The sequence below is a fragment of the Bubalus kerabau genome, chromosome 16, assembly GCF_029407905.1.
Source record: "Bubalus kerabau isolate K-KA32 ecotype Philippines breed swamp buffalo chromosome 16, PCC_UOA_SB_1v2, whole genome shotgun sequence".
Classification (NCBI taxonomy): Eukaryota; Metazoa; Chordata; class Mammalia; order Artiodactyla; family Bovidae; genus Bubalus; species Bubalus kerabau.
This window is the reverse complement of record NC_073639.1, coordinates 63,017,680-63,038,272: the sequence shown is the minus strand read 5'-3', so window position 1 is coordinate 63,038,272 and position 20,593 is coordinate 63,017,680. Positions and strand designations below refer to the sequence as shown.

At 43.1% G+C, this 20,593-nt stretch overlaps 1 long non-coding RNA gene across 1 annotated transcript; it reads left to right on the top strand.

The window, feature by feature from the left end:
* The first annotated feature begins 519 nt into the window (after positions 1–519).
* LOC129630076 (uncharacterized) lies at positions 520–1,933 on the top strand. The gene is made up of 2 exons (XR_008703498.1): positions 520–567; positions 1,233–1,933. It is a non-coding gene; the product is annotated as an uncharacterized LOC129630076 (long non-coding RNA).
* Positions 1,934–20,593: the final 18,660 nt, after the last annotated feature.

The following is a 20,593-nucleotide window of genomic DNA, read 5'->3' as shown; positions in this document are numbered from 1 at the left end:
TTCCTGAGATTTTCTGGGTTTCTTTTAAGCCTTCCCACGGACATCTCCTCAGAGAGGATGGGCTGGTACCTCCCCAACTAATGTTATTCTGTATCTGAGCAAAGAATGATTGCAACTTGCGAGTTTTTCTTTGTCTTCTCTGCATCTGAGCTTTCAGGTAGTCTGAGATTCCTGGAGACATGGGATGGTGCGAATCCTAGACACCTAACACCGTGCGGGGCCCCTAGGAGGTGCTCAGGGATTAATGGGGATTAATCTGAATTGAAGCAGAAATCAGAGCAGAGGTTGTGTCCCTCCGGGGACGGCCAGCAGATGTCGCCACAGACCGGGAGGCGGCGAGGCGGTGCGGTGGGCGGGCCTCCCGCGGGGCGGCCTCACCTGGTGGCGGCCTCACCTGCCCGCCCCGCCCCCCGCGGAAGCCAAGAGCCTGGGCTCTGGCGTCACCTGGGCAATTGGGAAAGCGGCGCCCGGAGCCACGAGGAGGGGAGATGAAAGGCGGGTGGCGGGTGGGGGCCGCCTGCAGCGCCAGGTGAGAGCCGGCAGCCCCGCCCCGCGCCTGGGGACCAGGTGAGTCAGGCTCCCTGGCCCCGCGGGTGGAGGGAGGTGGCCAGGCTGGCACCCGGATGCCAGTGCTCCTTGGCTCTCTTCCCCATTGGGTGACTCTGCTCAAGTCCCTTCCCTGTCTGGGCCCCCCGTTCTTGGTCTTGTCAGATCCCTGAGGTGCGTTCCTGTGGTTCTGCGTAATAATGACTTTGACTCTTTAAGCAATGTGTGGCGTGCATTTCCCATTTGAGCTTCAACACAGCTCTCTCCACCTGGGTTCCATCCCTGGGTTGGGAAGATCCCCTGGAGAAGGGAACGACTACCCACTCCAGTGTTCTGGCCTGGAGAATTTCATGGACTATATAGTCCATGGGGTTGCAAGGAGTAGGACAGGACTGAGCAACTTTCACTTTCCATAACTCTCTGAGCTTGGTAGTTTTCTTATGTCCATTTTACAGAGGCCAGAGAGAGGATCAGAGGTGAGGTCGCTTGCTCAGGGTCGCACAGCATCCACTTCGCAAGTTGCAGACTAGAAATTTGAGCCCAGAGTCCGAGTTCTGATGCTGTTCCTCCCCTTGCTTGCTCACCCTGTGAGAGAGAGACCCTATTGTATTTTCACAATTCTATATCAATGTATATCAAGAAAAAAATTTTTTTACATATCCACTCTTTAAAAAACTCTTTTCTAGGACTTCCCTGGTGATCCAGTTGTTAAGAATCCACATGCTCATGCAAGGGACACAGGTTCAGTCCCTGGTCAGGGAATTAAGATCTCACACGCTTCGGGGCAACTAAGCCTGAGTGCTCTTGAGCTCATGCTTTGCACGAGAAGCTACCACAGTGAGAAGCCTGAGCGCCACCACTAGAGGGCAGCCCTGCTCGCTACCGCTGGAGAAGCTGCACACGGCGGCAAACACCCAGCACAGCCAAAACAAGTGAACGGGAGAAAATGCTTTTCCACGTGGGTCATTACAGAGTATGGAGAAGAGTTCCCTGTGCTCTACATTTTCCCTGGTGGCTCAGACAATAAAGAATCAGCCTGCAACGCAGGACATCCGGGTTAGATCCCTGGGCTAGGAAGATGCCCTGGAAAGGGGAATGCCTTCCCACTCCAGTATTCTTGCCTCTAGAGTTCCCATGGACAGAGGAGCCTGGCAGGCCACAGTCCATGGGGTCGCAAAGAGTAGGACTTAACTGAGCAATGAATACTTTCAACTTTTTCACCTTCAGTGTGTATATGTCGATCCTAATCTCCAAATGTTTACCTCCCCTGCCATTCCCCTTTCCCCCTGGAACCATAAGATTTTTTCCCTACATCTGTGACGCTATTTCTGTTTTGTAAATAATTTCATTTGTACCGTTTTTTTTTTTAAGATTCCGCATAACACCCTATTTTGGTTGAATTACTTTTTATTTACTCTCAATGCCCTCACCTCTCCCACCCCCTCACTGCTTTTGGAGGCTGGCAGGCCAGGGCCACCTCGGAGCTGAGTCCAGGCATTGAGGTCTAAGAGAGTTGCAGTGATATTGATCCAGAACCTTGGCCTCCCTGAGCTCACAAACAACCCTGGACTGGACTTGTGAGGTGGGAGATTACTACTGACTTGGTTGTTTAAGGCCGGCTAGTCTATGACCTGCTGCTGGGCACATCCTAACTGAGAGAACTCTTCCCAGAAGGGAGAGCACAAGGGCCAGCGTTCCTTTCATCACTTTTTTCACGCTTCACTTCACAGCACCCAGTGCTGTGCCTTCTGGGGCTGAGGGCCACTGTTTAGTGCCTGTTGAGGGTGTTCATTGGAGGGACTGATGCTGAGGCTGAAACTCCAGTACTTTGGCCACCTCATGCGAAGAGTTGACTCATTGGAAAAGACTCTGATGCTGGGAGGGATTGGGGGCAGGAGGAGAAGGGGACGACAGAGGATGAGATGGCTGGATGGCATCACCGACTCGATGGACGTGAGTCTGAGTGAACTCCGGGAGTTGGTGATGGACAGGGAGGCCTGGTGTGCTGCGATTCATGGGGTCACAAGGAGTCGGACGCGACTGAACTGAACTTTTTTTTAACACTTTCTCTGTGTTAATACTTTATGTGGGTTGGTTTTTTTTATTGGACAATTATTGCTGTACAGTATTTTGTTGGTTTCTGCCGTACATCAGCATGAACCAGCCACAGGTATACATATCGATTGTCTCATCTGTTGCTCACAGAATCCCACGACGTGAATCCTGGAACTTGTTTACAGATGAGGAAGCCTGGGACTCGGGGAAGACCTGAAGCTTGATGGTTGAGAGCTTGGTCCTGTTTCCCTTGCAAATCCTCAGCCTCCCTCACGTCCAGACACCCCAGCTCATCCCTTTATCCCCATGTTTCTCATTGTGTGATTCTTGCTCACAGTATATGCTTGATAAGAGGCAACGTGGAGTTCTAAAGTTCAAATTCTTTGTTATCTCATTCTGCCTTTAGGGTGATAACCCAGGCATGTGGGCTTCCAAAGGATGCCTGTGCTCTGAGCAACAAATGCCAGGAGGATTGCCCTGGTTGAGTTCAAGCTACCGACAGTTCAACTACTGACTCACAAAACCCCTGACTCTCTAACCATCCTTGTCCAGCACGCACCTGGAGCATCCTTCAGATGGGACGGTAGGCCAGCCGTGCTGGATTGGACAACTGCAAGAGGACCCTGGGCATCCCGGGCTTTGGAGGGCTTACTGAGCATGATTTGATGAACCCCATCTGTGAAATGGGCCTGGCTATCGCTTGCGTCTCATGTCTTCAGCTCTGGGTTCTGCACGTTCGAGGAGGCTGGGGCCCAGTCTTGCAGCAGGTAGGTTTCTTCCCTGTATGTGGGTCACTGCGGGGATGAGGCTGGCCCGGGTGGGGCAGACTCTCTGCTCCTGCCTCCCCTCCATGCTCAGAAGCTTTCAGGGTGATTAGTTCCCCTCCTGGAGGGATCCTGTTACGGTTCTACCAGGAGGGCCTCTGAAAGTCCTACCTGCGATAAGAAGGCTGCGTCTTGGTTAATCTCCCAGCTTAGAGGCCATGTTTGAATATTTAAGAAATGGTTTCCAGGCTTGGGGCTGGGAGGAGGGGAGTGGTACACGGGGCCTGGCGTAGTGGGTTTTGAAGGCATGTATCCTCAGAGGCCTTTTCTGCTCTTCAAGCTCGTGGGGCCTGGTGTCTCCCGAGTTGTTTCTTTAGATTGACATTCACTTGTAGCTGGACTAGGGGGCCTGACAGGGGCTATATTTACGAGAAGCTCAGCTGGACGCGGGCCATGTGCTGCAAGCAGCGCCAAGTCTGAGTGCGGGCCAGTGTCCAATCCTGTTCCCAGCCTGAACGCGCCCAGGCCTGTGTCTCTTGACTGTCTCCTCTCTCCCTCAGCTGGCAGACTCCTGGCAGGACTCACTGGGAGTAGAAATTTGAAGGGAGTCAGCCCTGAGTGAGCTGACCATATGCATGCATTCTGAGTATGCCTGGCCATCTGGCTGACCTGGGTTTGAGTTTGTTTTTACTCCTGTCCTGCTGTGTGATCCTGGTCAAGTCACTTAATTGCTCTGAGTTTTAATTGTCTCCTTTGTGAAGTGGGTTCTGTATTATGTACTTCACATGGCAATTTTCAAACCTTAGGTTGTTTAAGTGCCTGGAATAGGTTAGTTTTGTTTTTTTAATAAATTAGTTGAAGAAATATATATTCACCGTCTTGCTGATGGGAACTCACACCTGTAGCCATTCTTTTTCTTTTTCTTTTCAAGTCCCCAAAGGGATAAGGCATAAGAAATAGCCAGAGACTGGCTGAGAACAGGCTGTTTCTGAATTTTTCTAGCTTTGTCCTGAATAGTTAAATTTATGAAAGATCAGTGAAGACACTGTGGGTGTTTCCCACATTCATAGGGGAAAGCAGATTTTCAGTCAATGATATCAAAATAATTGGCCAGAGTAAATTACATGAGTTTTACTTCTGTACCTCACCACACTTGGATCTGCTTACCCGTGAGCAGTAAATCCCATCTACTGACACCTGGTGGTCGTGACGGAAAGTGCAGCTTTAGTGTAAAGGTGCCAATAGAAGGCAGGCAGGTGGTCCCCCAAACCCTGAGCTCCCTGAAGGCTTTCAGCAAAGCCCTTTAGGAGTTGAGGTGAGGGAGGGGCTTCCCGGGTCTGTGATCAAGTCGTGCACAATTCTGTTACTGGTTGAGGTGAACAGTCCTTAGACACCAGAAGGTCAAGGACTACATACTCATGATCATAAAGTCGTTAAATTCTTCCATTTGGTGGTTTTAAGAGCTGAAAAATAACTCAGGAGATATGCATCAGATACTGTTATCCAGGCACTTCACAGAGGAGCTAAAGCAGAAGATATAGGGGAGGGGTCTGTCCCCAGGAAGGCCCCATAGGGTCCTTCTGAGTTAAAATACGTATAGCTTTGGTTCATTTAGTTTTGGGTAAATGAACGTGATGATCCAGTCTCCTGTTGACAACTTATGTGTTTTCCTAATTTACCTCCCCACTCACGCTATCCGCTTTGGTAACCATCAGTTTGTTTTCTGTGTCTGTGAGTCTGTTTCTGTTTGATAAATAAGTTCATTTGTATCATTTTTTTCAGATTCCACATATAAGTGATATCGTGTGAAATTTGTCTTCCTCTCTGTGACTTACTTTGCTTAGTATGACAACCTCCAGGTCCATCCATGTTGTTGCAAATGGCATTATTTCATTCTTTTTTATGGCTGGGTAATATTTTATTGTTTATTGTGATCCACACAGTCAAGGCTTTGGCATAGTCAATAAAGCAGAAATAGATGTTTTTCTGGAACTCTCTTGCTTTTTCCATGATCCAGCAGATGTTGGCAATGTGATCTCTGGTTCCTCTGCTTTTTCTAAAACCAGCTTGAACATGTGGAAGTATATGGTTCACGTATTGCTGAAGCCTGGCTTGGAGAATTTTGAGCATTACTTTGCTAGCGTGTGAGATGAGTGTAATTGTGCGGTAGCTTGAGCATTCTTTGGCATTGCCTTTCTTTGGGATTGGAATGAAAACTGACCTTTTCCAGTCCTGTGGCCACTGCTGAGTTTTCCAAATTTGCTGGCATATTGAGTGCAACACTTTCACAGCATCATCTTTCAGGATTTGAAATAGCTCAACTGGAATTCCATCACTTCCACTAGCTTTGTTCATAGTGATGCTTTCTAAGGCCCACTTGACTTCACATTCCAGGATTACCTGGCCTCTTGAGAAATCTGTATGCAGGTCAGGAAGCAACAGTTAGAACTGGACATGGAACAACAGACTGGTTACAAATAGGAAACGGAGTATGTCAAGGCTGTATATTGTCACCCTGCTTATTTAACTTCTATGCAGAGTACATCATGAGAAACGCTGGGCTGGAAGAAGCACAAGCTGGGATCAAGATTGCCAGGAGAAATATCAATAACCTCAGATATGCAGATGACACCACCCTTATGGCAGAAAGTGAAGAGGAACTAAAAAGCCTCTTGATGAAAGTGAAAGGGGAGGGTGAAAAAGTTGGCTTAAAGCTCAACATTCAGAAAACAAAGATCATGGCATCCGGTCCCATCACTTCATGGGAAATAGATGGGGAAACAGTGTCAGACTTTATTTTTTTGGGCTCCAAAATCACTGCAGATGGTGACTTCAGCCATGAAATTAAAAGACGCTTACTCCTTGGAAGGAAAGTTATGACCAACCTAGATAGCATATTCAAAAGCAGAGATATTACTTTGCCAACAAAGGTCTGTCTAGTCAAGGCTATGGTTTTTCCTGTGGTCATGTATGGATGTGAGAGTTGAACTGTGAAGAAGGCTGAGCGCTGAAGAATTGATGCTTTTGAACTGTGGTGTTGGAGAAGACTCTTGAGAGTCCCTTGGACTGCAAGGAGATCCAACCAGTCCATTCTGAAGGAGATCAGCCCTGGGGTTTCTTTGGAAGGAATGATGCTAAAGCTGAAACTCCAGTACTTTGGCCACCTCATGCGAAGAGTTGACTCATTGGAAAAGACTCTGATGCTGGGAGGGATTGGGGGCAGGAGGAGAAGGGGATGACAGAGGATGAGATGGCTGGATGGCATCACTGACTCGATGGACGTGAGTCTGAGTGAACTCCAGGAGTTGGTGATGGACAGGGAGGCCTGGCGTGCTGCAATTCACGGGGTCGCCAAGAGTCGGACATGACTGAGCGACTGAACTGAACTGAATTGGAGTATTTTATTGTATCCATGCTGCTGCTGCTGCTAAGTCACTTCAGTCGTGTCCGACTCTGTGCGACCCCATAGACGGCAGCCCACCAGGCTCCCCCGTCCCTGGGATTCTCCAGGCAAGAACACTGGAGTGGGTTGCCATTTCCTCCTTCAATGCATGAAAGTGAAAAGTGAAAGTGAAGTCGCTCAGTCGTGTCCGACTCTTAGCGACCCCATGGACTGCAGCCCACCAGGCTCCTCCATCCATGGGACTTTCCAGGCAACAGTGCTGGAGTGGGGTGCCATTGCCTTTCCATTGTATCCATACCACATCTTATTGATCCATTCATCTACTGATGGACATTCAGGTTGCTTCCACGTCTTGGCTAGTGTAAATAGTGCTGTAATGAACATCGAGGTGCATGTATCTTTTCAAATTACAGTTTTATTCAGATATATGCCCAGGAGTGTGATTGCTGGATCATGTGTCAACTCTATTTTTAGTTTTTTAAGGAACCTCCACATATTTTCCATAGTGCTGCACCAATTTGTATTACCACCGGCTGTATAGGAGGGTTCCCTTTTCTCCACACCCTCTTCAGCATTTATGATTTGGAGACATTTTGAAGATGGCCATTCTAGCTGGTTTGAGGTGATGCCTTATTGTAGTTTTGATTTGCGTTTCTCTAATAATTAGCAGTGGTGAGTGTCTTTTCATGTGCCTGTTGTCCATCTGTATGTCTTCTTTGGAGAAATATCTACCTAGGTCTTCTGCTCAATTTTATTAGGTTCTTTGTTTCTGCCTTTTTTTTTTTTTTTTTAATTAGGCTGTATGAGCTGTTTGTATATTTTGGAAATTAACGCCTTGTCAGTAGCATCATTTTCCAGTGATGCTCGGTCTGTAGGTTGTCATTTCATTTTGTTAATGGTTCCTTTGCTGTGCAAAAGTTTTTAAGTTTAATTAGGTCCCATTTGTTTATTTTTTGTCTTTACTTCCATTACTGTAGGAGATGGGTCCCCCAAAATATTGCTGTGTTTTGTGTCAGTGTTCTGCTTACATTTTCCTCTAAGGAGTTTGGTCGTATCCGGTCTTACCTTTGGGTCTTCAATCCATGTGAGCTTATTTTGTATATGGTGCTAGACGACGTCCTGGTTTTGTTATTTCACATGTAGCTGCCCAGTTTTCCCAGCACCAGTTATTGAGGAGACTGTCTTTTCTCCATGTGTATACATGCCTCCTTTGTTGTGGATTAATTGATCACAGTGTGTGAGTTTATTTCTGGGCTTTCTGTCATTCCATTGATCTATGTCTGTTTTTGTGCCAGAACCACACTCCTTTGATTACTGTAGATTTGTAGTATACTTGAAGTCAGGGAGAGTGATTCCTCCAGCTCTGTTCTTCTTTCTCAAATTTGTTTTTGGTTTTCAGGGTCTTTTCTGTTTCCATACAGATTAAAATTTTGTTTTAGTCCTGTGAAAAATGCGATCGGTTATCTGGTAGGGATTGCCTTGAATCTGTAGATTGTTTTGGGTAGTATGAACATTTTTACAATATTGAGTCTTCCAATCCAAGAAATTAAGGGATTCTCCAGTCCCTTTATTTTCTGATATTCTGTTGATAGTGTATAGAAATGTAACAGATTTCTGAACATGAAGTTTGTATGCAGCAACTTTACTGCATTTATTGATGAGCTCTATTGGTTTTCGGTTGTATCTTTAGGATTTCCTATGTATAGCATCGTGTCATCTGCGAGCAGTGACAGTTTCGCTTCTTTTCCAGTTTAGATCCCCTTTCTTTTTCTTCTGATTGCTGTGACTGCGGCTAAGTCGCTTCAGTCGTGTCCGACTCTGTGCGACCCCAGAGACGGCAGCCCACCAGGCTCCCCCGTCCTGGGATTCTCCAGGCAAGAACACTGGAGTGGGTTGCCATTTCCTTCTCCAATGCAGGAAAGTGAAAAGTGAAAGTGAAGTCGCTCAGTCGTGTCCGACTCTTGTCGACCCCATGGACTGCAGCCCACCAGACTCCTCCATCCATGGGATTTTCCAGGCAAGAGTATTGGAGTGGGGTGCCATTAGGACTTCCAAATCTGTGTTGAATAAAAGTGGTGAAGGCACGTATCTTTGATTTGTTTATGATCTTAGAGGAAAACCTTTCAGCTTTTCAGCATTGAAAATGATGTTAGCTGTGGGTTTGTCATATATGGCTTTTATTCTGTTGAGGTTGAGTCCCTTTATGCCCAATTCCTGAAGAAATTTTATCATAAATGGATGTTGAATTTTGCTTTTTCTGCATCTATTGAGATGATCTTACAGCTTTTATTCTTCAGGTTGTTGATGTGGTATAACACATAGATTTTAAGAATATCGAAAAATCTTTGCATCTCTGGGATAAATCCCACTTGATCATGGTGTATGATCTTTTTAATGTATTGCTAGAGTAAGTTTGTTAGTATCTTGTTGAGAATTTTTGCATCTATCCTCATCAGTGATATTGCCTGTAATTTGCTTTTTTGTGTGATATATCTTTGTCTGGTTTTGGTATCAGGGTGGCTTCATAAAATGAATTCAGAAATATTTCTTCCTCTGTAATTTTTTTGGAATAGTTTCAGAAGCAGAAGTATTAAGTTTTTCTGTAAACGTTGGGTAGAATTCAACTGTCAAGGCCGCTGGTCCTGGACTTTGGCTTGTTGGGAGTTTTTAAATTACTAATTCCATTTCAGTACTGGTAATTGGTCTGCTCATATTTTCTACTTCTTCCTGGGTCAGTCTTGGGAGATTATACCCACCTGTGAGCTTGTCCATTTCTTCCAGGTTGTCCACTTTATTGGCACACGGTTGCCTGTGGTCGTCTCTTACCCTTTATGTTTCTGTGGTGTCAGTTGTTACTTCTACTTGGTCATTTCTGGTTTTATTGGTTTGGGCCCTCTCCCTTTTTCCCCTGATGAGTCTGGCTAAAGGTTTATCAATTTTCTTTATCTTTTCAAAGAACCATCCCTTAGTTCCATTGATTTCTTTTTTTTTTTTTTTTTTAATCTCTATTTCATTTATTTCTGCTCTGATATTTATGATTTCTTCCTTATATTAACTCTGGATTCTGTTTGTTCTTTCTGTAGCTGCTTTCGGTGTAAGATTAGGTGCTAAGTTGAGATTTACCTTGTTTCCTGAGGAAAACATGTCACTGTGAACTTTCCTCTTACAGCTGCTCTCACTGTAGCCTAGAGGTTTTAGATCGTCAGGTTTTTGTTTGTGTTTGTCTGTCGATACTTTCCGATTTGCTCTTTGCTTACTTCAGTGATCACTGGTTGTTTAGTAGCCTGTGGTTTAGCAGCCTCTGTGTGTGTGTGTGTGTGTGTTTTTTTTTTTCCTTGCTGTTGTTTTCTTTGTAGACATCTAGCCTCATAGAGTTGTGGTTGTAAGAGGTACTTGATATGATTTCAGTTTTCTTAAATGTACCAAGGCTTGCTTTGTGGCCCAGAGTTTGATCTGTCATAGAGAGTGTTCCATGTGCATTTTAAAAGAATATATATTCTGTTGCTTTTAGATGGAATGCTCTATAAATATCAGTTCAACTGTTCTGATATCATTTAATGCCTGTGTTTCCTTTTTGCTTTTCTGTCTGGCGTAACTGCCCATTGATATAAGTGTGTTGTTCAAGTCCCCACTATTATTGTTACTGTCATTTTCTCCTTTAATGTCTGTTAACATTTACCTTATACATTGAGATGATCCTATGTTGGGTACATATATATTTATAATTGTTATATTTTCTTCTTGGGTTGATTCTTTAATCATTGTGTAATGATTCTTTAATCACTGCCTCTTGTAATAGTCTTTATTTTAAAGTCTATTTTGTCTGATTAAATATTACATCTCTGGCTTTCTTTTGATTTCCATTTGCATAGACTATCTTTTTCCATGCCCTCACTTTCAGTCTATATGTGTCTCTAGATCTAAAGGGAGTCTCTTGTAGGCAGCAAATATATGACTTAGTCTGTCTTTTGGTTGGAGCATTTAGACTATTTACATTTAAGGTAATTGTTGATATGTGTGTTCCTATTGCCATTTTGTTAATTGTTTTGGATTTTTTGATGTGGACCATTTTAAAAGTCTTTATAGAATTTGTTACAATATTGTTTGTTTTCTGTTTTGGTTTTTGGCTGCAAGATACATGGGATCTTACTCTCTGAACAGGGATTGAACCCATACCCCCTGTGTCAGAAGGTAAAGTCTTAACCACCAGGGAGGCCCCTGGATTTGCTTTTATAGGTCTTTCCCCCTGCTTCCTTTGTTCTTTTCTCATTTGATGACAATTTTTAGTGTTATCTTTGGATTCCTTTTGCTTTTGTCTGTTTTTTGTTTTGTAGTTACCATGTGGTTTTTGTATAGGAGACTTTATTTAGATGTGCTTGTTTTAAGTTGATAATCTCTTAATTTCAGACACATTTTAGATACACTGCATTTGTAATCTCCTCTCATGATTACTATTTTTGTTTTTGTATTTTACATCTAATCATTTTCTGTATCCCTTAACTGCTTGTTTGTGGACACAAATGATTTTACCCCTTTTGTCTTTTAACCTCCCTACTAGCTTTGTGCATGGATGACCTGCTACCTTTATTGTATGTTTGCCTTTACCGGTGAGCCTTTCTATTTTGTAATTTTCTTGTTTCTAGTTGTGGCCTTTTCTTTTCTGCCTAGAAAATTCCTTTGGCATTTGCTGTAAAGCTGGTTTGGTGATGCTGAATTTTTTTGGCTTTGCTCATCTGTAAAGCTTTTGATTTCTCCATCAAATATGACTAGATCCTTGCTGAGTCGAGTATTCTTAGTTGTATGTAGTTTTTTTCTCTTTCATCACTTTAAAAGCCTTATGGGAATTCCCTCACCCAGAAGTGCTCCAGGTACCTCCTTCACCCCACAGATCTGAGGGCTTCAACGCCAGCGACTGAGGAGCAGACCCTGAGCCCCAACAAGGGCTGTGACAACCGCAGAACAAAGAGGAGGCCTTGCCGACGCCCGGCGCAGGCTCTGGTCCCCACACCACCGGCCACACCCCCTCTCAAGGGGTGATGCCCAGCACACACTGAGGACGGACACGGACACTAAAAACAGCCTTTGCACCAAAAGTATTAGACTCCCACAAGCTACACAGGGATGACCCACAGGAAGAGCAGCCCTCCAAGACCACAGTAGATGGCTGTCTCTTCTAAACCCAAAGAAATATAAGTAAAATGAAGAAATAAACCCATACACATATGATCAACTAATCTTTGACAAAGGTGGCAGTATATACAAGGGCTTCCCTGGTGGCTCAGATGGTAGAGAATCTGCCTGCAATGCAGGAGACCCAGGTTCGATCCCTGGGTTGGGAAGATCCCTGGAGAAGGGAATGGCAACCCACTCCAGTACTCTTGCCTGGAGAATCCTATGGACAGAGGAGCCTGGTGGGCTGCAGTCCACGGGGTCACAAAGAGTCAGACACGACTGAGTGACTAACACTTGCACGTTCATATACAATGGAGAAAAGATAGTCCCTTCAGCGAGTGGTATTGGGAAAGCTAAATCTACAGTGATACCCATTTCTCTAGTTTAGCCATTTTACCTGTGGTTTAATTATTCCAAATGTAGCCAGTACTTTGAAATAGCACAGCATTTGGGAGGTCGCTTAGATTTTTTTTCTTTAATGTGGACCAATTTTTTTGTCTTTATTGAATTTTTTCAGTATGGCTTTTTTTCTATGTTTTGGTTCTCTGGCCACAAGTCATGTGGAATCTTAGCTCGCTGACTAGGGATTGAACCCCCACCCCCTTGGCTGGAAGGTGATGTCTTAGCCACAGGACCACTGGCAAAGTCCCTGGGAGGTCACTTTAAAACAGTTTTATTTTTGTTTTCCGCTGACCCCTTAAATTTATTCTACAGTTACAGTTATTCCCTTGCTCCTAGATAGAATTTAGGGGAGGCCTCATAACTTCTCTGGTCACTATTAGGTAATGGTAAGTGTTCTGGTCCCTTTAAGTTACAAAACATAGGGACTTCCCTGGCAGTCCAGTGGTTACAACTCCACGCTGTCAATATAGGGGGTGCAGGTTTGATCCCTGGTCAGGGAATTGAGATCCCGCTTGCCTCATGGCATGGCCAAAAAAAAAAAAAAAACCAGTAACAAAACACACTCTGGGCAGGCATTTGAATCTCACTGTCATGGAATGCTTCTGTGAGTTCTTTGGAGACTTGCCAGCCCATAATGGAGGTCCCTCCCTGGGTTTCTCTGATATGGCAAAAGTATCGTTCACAAAGCTGGATAGCTGCATGCCCACAAATGAAGTTAGAACCCACCCTAGCACCAACACAAAACCAGTCTCAAAAGGGCTTAAAGACATAAATGTAAGACATGACACCATAAAACTCCTGACACCATGACACCATAAAACAGAGAACATAGGCAAAAATTCTCTGACTGGTAGCATAAATCATACCACTGTTTTCTTAGGTCAGTCTCTTAAGGCAATAGAAAAAAAAGCAAAAATAAATGGGATCTAATTAAACTTCTAGGCTTTTGCACAGCAAAGGAAACCATACCCAAAATGAAAAGACAGATGACCGAAAGGGAGAAAATATTTGCAAATGATGCAACTGACAAGAGCTTAACTTCCAAACGATACATACAGTTGATGTAACTCAGTAACAAAAACCCAAAGGATTCAGTCAAAAAAGAAGGCCGAAGACCTAAATAGATATTTCTCCAAAGAAGATAGACAGATGGCCAACAGCACATGAAAAGATGTTCAACATCACTAATTATGAGAAATGCAAATGAAAACTGCAGCCAGGTATCACAGCACCGACTCGATGGACGTGAGTTTGAGCAAGCTCTAGGAGCTGCTGATGGACAGGGAAGCCTGGCGTGCCGCAGTCTACGGGGTTGCAGAATCGGACATGACTGAGTGACTGAACTGAACCGATCACCTCATACCAGTCAGTGCCCATCATTAAAAAGTCTACAAATGACAAATGCTGTGGAGGATGTGGAGGAACGAGAAGCTCTCCTACACTGTTGGTAGGAATGTAAATGGGTATAACCACCATGGAAAACAGTATGGAAGTGCCTTTAAAAACTGAAAGTAGAATTATCATATGATCTTGCAATCCCAGTCCTGGGTATATATCTAGAGAAAACTGTAGTTTGAAAATATACATGTACCTCCATGTTCATGGGCTTCCCTGGTAGCTCAGATGGTAAAGAATCTGCCTGCATTGCACAGACCTGGATTCAATCCCTGGGTTGGGAAGATCCCCTTGAGGAGGGCTTGGCAACTCGCATATTCTTGCCTGGAGAATCCCCATGGGCAGAGGAGCCTGGGGGGCTACCGTTCATGGGATTGCACAGTCGGACACAACTGAGTGACTAGGCACACCATGCCATAGCAGCACTGTTTACAGTAGCCAAGACATGTTCAGTCAGTCAGTCATGGCCTACTCTTTGGGCCCCCGTGGACTATAGCACGCCAGGCTTTCCTGACCTTCACTATCTCCTGGAGTTCGCTCAAACTCATGTCCGTTGTGTTGATGATGCCATCCAGCCGACTCATCCTCTGTCGCCCCCTTCTCCTCCTGCCTTTAATCTTTCCCAGCGTCAGGGTCTTTTCCAATGAGTCAGCTCTTCACATCAGGTGGCCAGAGTATTGGAGCTTCAGCATCAGTCCTTCCAATGAACAGTCAGGGTTGATCTCCTTTAGGGTAGACTGGTTTGATCTTGCAGTCCAAGGGACTCTCAAGAGTTTTCTCCAGCACCACAGTTTGAAATCATCAGTTCTTCGGTGCTCAGCTTTCTTTATGGTCCAACTCTCACATCTGTATACGACCACTGGAAAAACCATAGCTTTGACTAGACGGACCTTTGTTGGCAAAGTGACGTCTCTGCTTTTGAATACACTGGGCAGTTTGTCCTGACTTTTATTCTAAGGAGCAGGTGTCTTTTAATTTCATGGCTGCAGTCATCGTCTGCAGTGATTTTGGAGCCCAAGAAAATAAAGTCTCTCATTGTTTCAATTGTTTCCCCATCTATTTTCCATGAAGTGATGGAACCAGATGCCATGATCTTAGTTTTTTGAATGTTGAGTTTTAAGCCAGCTTTTTCATTCTCTTCTTTCACCTTCATCAACAGGCTCTTTAGTTCTTCTTCACTTTCTGCCTGTAAGGTTGGTGTCATTTGCCTATCTGCGGTTACTGACGTTTTCCCCAGCAATCTTGATTCCAGCTTGAGCTTCATCTATCCCAGCATTCCACATGATGTACCCTGCATATAAATTAATAAGCAGGGTGACAATATACAGCCTTGACATACTCTTTTCCCAATTTGGAACCAGTCTGTTGTTCTATGTCCAGTTCTAACTGTTGTTTCTTGACCTGCATACAGATTTCTCAGGAGGCAGGTCAGGTGGTTTGGTATTCCCATCTCTCTAAAAATTTTCCACAGTTTGTTGTGATCCACACAGTCAAGGCCTAGTCAATGAAGCAAAAGTAGATGTTTTTCTGGAGTTCCCTTGCTTTTTCTATGATCCAAGAAATGTTGGCAATTTGATCTCTGGTTCCTCTGCCTTTTTAAAATTCAGCTTGTACATCTGTAATTTCTTAGTTCACATACTATTGAAGCCTAGCTTGAAGGATTTTGAGCATTACCTTACTGGCATGTTTTGAAATGAGTGCAATTGTGTGGTAGTACGAACATTCTTTGGCATTGTCTGTCTTTGGGATTGGAATGAAAACTGACTTTTCCAGTCCTGTGGCCACTGCTGAGTTTTCCAAATTTGCTGGCATATTGAGTGCAGTATTTTAACAGCATCTTCTTTCAGGATTTTAAAAAGTCCAGTTGGAATTCCATCACCTCCACTAGCTTTGTTCATAGTAATGCTTCCTAAGGCCCACTTCACTTTGCATTCCAGGATGTCTGGCTCTAGGTGAGTGGCCACACCACTGTGGTTACCTAAGTCATTAAGTCCTTTTTCTGTACTATTTTTCTGTGTATTCTTGCCATTATTTCTTGGTATCTTCTCCTTCTGTTGGGTCCTTACCATTTCTGTCCTTTATTGTGCCCATCCTTGCATGAAATGTTCCCTTGGTGTCTCTAATTTTCTTGGAGAGATCTGTAATCTTTCTCATTCTATTGTTTTCCTCTAATATTTTTGCATTGTTCACTTAGGAAGGCTTTCTTATCTCTCCTTGATATTCTTTGGAACTGTGCATTCATATGGGTGTGTTTTTCCTTTTCTCCTTTGCCTTTCGCTTCTCTTCTTTTCTCAACTGGTTGTAAGCCCTCCTCAGACAACCATTTTGGAAGAAACCTAAATATCCATCAACACAAATAAGTATTACTCAGCTATTAAAAAGAACAAAATAATGCTATTTGCAGCAACCTGGATGGACCTAGAGATTATCATACTAAGCAAAGTTAGAGAAAGACAAATATCATGTGATATCACTTAATCACTTATATGTGAAATCTAAAATATGATATAAGTGAACCATTTACAAAACAGACTCACAGACTTAGAAAAGAAACTCTGGTTGTCAAAGGGGAAAGTGGAAGGAAGAGAGATAAATTAGGGGTTTGGGATTAACATATACACATTACAAGATATAAAACAAACAATAAGGACTTACTGTATGGAACAGGGAACTATGTTCAATATCCAGTAATAAACCATAATGGGAAGAACATATATACACACACACACACACACGTATGTATACACATATATGGAGCTTCCCAGGTAGCGCTGGTGGTAAAGAATCCACCTGCCAATGCAGGAGACACAAGAGACACGGGTTCAATGGCTGGGTCAGGAAGATCCCAGAGGAGGAAATGGCAACCTGCTCCAGTATTCTTGCCTGGAAAATTCCATGGACATATAATATATAACTGAATCGCTCTGCTATATTACCAGAAACTGAACATTGTAAATTACATATCCTTTGTTTAAAGAAGATTCCAAACTGGAGACAGGACTGGGTTTGCCCATTGCCCAGACTGGTTTGGGGAGTGCATTTCTCTGCGGGGCTCTTTTAGAGGCTGGTCCACTCTATGTCACAGATGCTGGCCGCCTCGGTGCTTAGGATATGGGAGCGCGGGGGTTATCTCTTCACCCCCTAGCACAGGGCCTGGCACCTGAGAGGCACCGAGTATCTGTTGACAGAATCCTCAAATTCCTTCTGCAGATGTGTTACCGTTCTGTGAAGTGGCTTCTGCCTTTGCTATGGAGAGAAGCGTGTAACTAAGGGAGCTGCTCAAACCTGCAGGGCAGTATCCAAGGGAAAGGGGGACAAAGACAGACAAAAATTCTGCTCTGATTCACAGGTCTCCACAGGGCCTGGGAGATGCATACAGCTGCGTGAGTCTTGAGAGAACAGGATGGAGGTGGAGTTAGGACTCGTGGTTAAGGAAGGATTTTTTTTTTTTAGATGGGTACATGTAGATAAGTGCATTGTGAATGTTTGTGGATTGTTGTAAGGCAGTCACTAACTGAAAACTAAGGTTTCTCTTCAAAATGTTTTTAAAGATAAAAACAATTGAGTTCATACACAAAAAGGTTAAACTGAAAAGAGCAAGGAAGCAAACAAATCATATGTGCATTTTTAAGAACTGGTTGACAGGTCAAAGGGCAGCACAGACCAGGAAATGCAAATGGTAGAAATGGCGCTGTTGAAAGGAGATTGTAATTCTATGAAGCAATGAGCCGCCGTGACTTGTATGAAGAGCAACTAACACAGAAAGACAAAGGTGGGAAATAAATGGTCGGTCAAAGATAGAACCAGAATTCCAACTAAAGGAAATAGGGTTGGTAATATTCATACCAAAGGATAATTTAAAGTGAAAAATCTATGCAGAATTCATTATACAGAGATAAATTATATAACAGATACATCATAAACCTTTATGCAGCAATAATGTAGGGTAGAGGGAAAAAAGGACAGCCAAATTGCAGTGGGACATTTAACTCCTACTATCTGGACATCAACTGAGGTCCAGACAGAAGATATAGAAAATATATTGATACTTGAGACAGAATTAATCCATCTCAAATCTTACATTCTGGCACTGTACTGTCCAGTGGGATAGTAAGTGTGTGACTTGGAAATGTGAACATGGCTGAGGGGACTAATTTTTAAATTTTATTTTCATTAAAATTTAAAACCTGAAGCAGCTTACAATTTTTTGGTTAAATTCAGCCTGTTTTGATACAATTGTATTTTCTTTAACCACTGAAAATTTAGCATCCAAATTAGATACACTGTAAACAAAATATTGAATTTTGAAGACTTAACTGCAAAAATAAGAATGCTAAATATCTGATAACTTTTATTTCACATTGAAATATAAAAATTTAGCTATATGGAGTTAAAGAAAAATATTATTCAAAGTAATATCCCCTGTTGTCTTCACTTTTTAAATGTGGCTACTAGAAATTATAAAACTACATTTATGTGGCTCACGTTATATTTCTGTTGTGTTAGTTACTCAGTCTTGTCCAACTCTTTGTAATCCCGTGGATTGTAGCCCACCAGACTTCTCTGTCCATGGAATTCTTCTTTTTTTAATTACTTTAATTGGAGGGTAATTACAATGTTGTGATGATTTCTGCTGTACATCAGTGTGTATCGGCCATAGGTATACACGTGTCCCTGCATCCTGAACCCCCTCCCACCTTATCCCTCCAGGCTGTCACGGAGCACCGGCTTTGGGTGCCCTGCACCATACATTAAACTCCCACAGGCTGTCTGCTTTACGTATAGTGATGTATGTGTGTGTGTGTTAGTCACTCAGTCGTGTCCGACTCTTTGCGACCCCATGGACTGTAGCTGGCCAGGCTCCTCTGTCCCTGGGATTCTCCGGGCAAGAACACTGGAGTGGCTTGCCATTCCCTTCTCCAGGGGATCTTCCCAACCCAGGGATCAAACCTGGGTCTCCCAGATGGCAGGCAGAGTCTTTACCATCTGAGCCAACAGGGAAGCCCAGTAATGTCTATGTTTCATTGCTATTGTCTCAAGTCATCTCACCCTCTCCTCCTTCCACTGAGTCTAAAAATCTGTTCTTTGTCCATGTAATTCTCCAGGCAAGAATACTGGCGTGGGCAGCCATTCCTTTTCCAGGGGCTCTGAGGGACAGAGCTGAATAGGACACACCTTGTTTTGAAGGTTTTGGAGACTGTTTGCAAAACCCAGTCATTATTAGATTATGTGTAGTAAGAGAAAATTACAGTCCAAGAGACTTGAAATCCAAAGAGAACTTTCCTTTATTTAAAAAAAAGCAGATCCAAAAAGAAAGAAAACATCCAAGTCTAAAAATAAAAATGAAAACATTAAACATCAAAACCTGTAGGATGCAGTCAGCTTTAACATAGTCCCAGAGCAGTCATTTTTATCCCTTTAAGGATCAGATACCGCTGAGAATCTGATACAATAGATCCCCGCCCTAGAAAAAATGCAAACACAAAGAATTTTGCTTGTAACTCCAGGAGGCCCACACACATCCAGAAGCCCCTAGGCTGTAAGCGCCTGTACCATCAAAACAGAAAATAAATTAACTAAGCAGGCAATTAAGATTCAAGGAAAATAAAACCCTCAAGGAAACTAGGAAAGGGAACAAGATTAAAAGCCAGGATAAATAACAGCAGAATTGTTAAATCCATGAGCTATTTCTTTGGAAAAAATCAAAACTAAAAAACAGCAACTGCTAGAATAATCCATCAAGAAAGGAAAAAGAAAAAAATGCATAAACAGAAATGAGAAGGACCATACATTACCCAAAACAGCAGGTTCAAAATTAAGGGAATACTGTGCACAATTGCATAGTAGTAATATGTTGGAAAACTCAATTTTTTCCCTGTAAAAATTCAAATTTCCAAAATTGGCATAAGAAATAGAAAACCTAAATCAATAACAGAAAAATAAAAGGAATTCTTCTATTTTCTAGTATATAAAATATATATTTTCTGCTCCTCCAAAAAGCAGCAGCAGGTGGTGAATTTGCTGGTAAATTTCAGTTTTGATGTGTAATTCATTCCACTCTTTCAACAAACGTTTCCCGTGTGCCTACTCACAGCATTAGTATATAGTCAGCCCAATCTAAGGTCGTTTTTGTCATTTTAAGTAAACTCTCCTGTTCACAGAAATGACTGGAAAGTCATTAGTTCATCCCATGAGAAAAAAAATGACCTTGATTCCTAGACCTGATAGGGAGATAAATTCCTAAGTTTTATAGTGGTAAGAGGTCAACAGGAAAAAAAAAACAAAACCTGGCGGGTGCACATAGATAAAACTACATAAACATTCTCTTCTACAATTAAAAATCACACACTTAAAGGAGGCAGATAGTAAATGATTTTATATATTAAATAACATAAATTAGTAAGAGCTCCATCAAGCCTCTAAGTAAACAAGATTTAAGTAAGAGAAGCTAACTTGTAAATGCTTTCTGAAAAGTGTTGGAGCTCAAATTAAGTAAGACAATGACCATCTTACATGTTAAATGGATGACCCTCCCACAGCAAACATTTCCAAGTCAGCCCTCTCATCTTAGCTCTGGCAGGGCCAGTTCTCCTGAATATCATGTGGTTTTATGAAACAGGTAAATTGAAACCTGCTTAATTTGCAAGCAAGGAGACAAAGGCATAAAATAGGGAGCACTGGCCAGAGAGATGCTGAAAGGGGCTGTTAATTTCAACATGTCTGCCTGTTCTGAGGTGTGGGTGATTTTAAACACACCGCGACACACCTGCTTAGACTCCAATCTGAGCAGAGCACCAAGTTGCAGCCCGGATAAACGCTGTTTCTAGATTACTAAAACATTCTTTCCACACCTCCC